This window comes from Seriola lalandi, unplaced genomic scaffold (genome assembly GCF_002814215.2).
Source record: "Seriola lalandi dorsalis isolate HSWRI2012SDOR001 ecotype SW California unplaced genomic scaffold, Sedor1 jcf7180002054845, whole genome shotgun sequence".
Classification (NCBI taxonomy): Eukaryota; Metazoa; Chordata; class Actinopteri; order Carangiformes; family Carangidae; genus Seriola; species Seriola lalandi.
Window position 1 is genome coordinate 36,266 of NW_019525398.1, and position 1,051 is coordinate 37,316.

Here is a 1,051-nt window from a genome sequence, read left to right on the forward strand (position 1 = left end):
AGCTTCCAGCACTGCACTGCATTCAGTCTGATCCTGGAAACTACATGGACTCTGATCACTAAACTACTCATCAATACAGCACAAAGGTCCCACATATACTGGATTCACCTTCACATAGATTTCCTCTGCTATATATCATGCTTATATATGATGTATATCATCAGAGAAAGATCAAGTTCAACAAAGTCAAAGATGGAAACACTCTTTCAATTCTTTATATTCATATTTCACTTTTATAAATCATCAGCTCAGAATATATGTGTCTTCATGATATTATATTAATGTATTTACAATATTTTTAGGTTATTTTTTTTAACAAAAAGACATTATTACCATTATTTAAAATATGACAGTATAAGATATTCAGTATTAACCCAATATTTCATGATATAATTCATTTTACTGAATTTTATTGCTAACATAAAAAAACTAAAAACATTTAACATGATGTATTCTGACAATAATAATAATAAAAGAAGTGTGCATGTATTTTTTATTTTCTTATACCTACGGAGGTTTAGGTATAACTTATTTGTGTATACATATAGGAACATTTTATTTATTGGTACTAAATTTTATTATTATATATATTATATTATATATTGATAATAATTTTATGATGAAAAAATATTTACCACAAACAATTTTAATAAATTCTACATTAAACTAAATACATGTTTTAGTGAAATAAATATTTACAGTCATATAAATAACAGTTATTACTACGAATATAATAAAAACTTATTATATTCATGATATGATACGTATTTTTATATTCTCTTTGACTAGTGAATGAGAATTAGTGGACTAATCGACTAATTCTCTTTAATTAATTACAAATATATTTCACATTATTGTTGATATATTTAACACAATCAAACACATTCTCCATTATATAAAGTGTGGTTACATTCATTAGATAAACAGTTTGAACATTATACAAATTATATTTACTGTGGATTAGTGTAATATATACCATGGAAGTATAGATCTATATATATCATCCTGCATTATATATTATATACATAGAAAATCTCTATGTCAGTCTGTT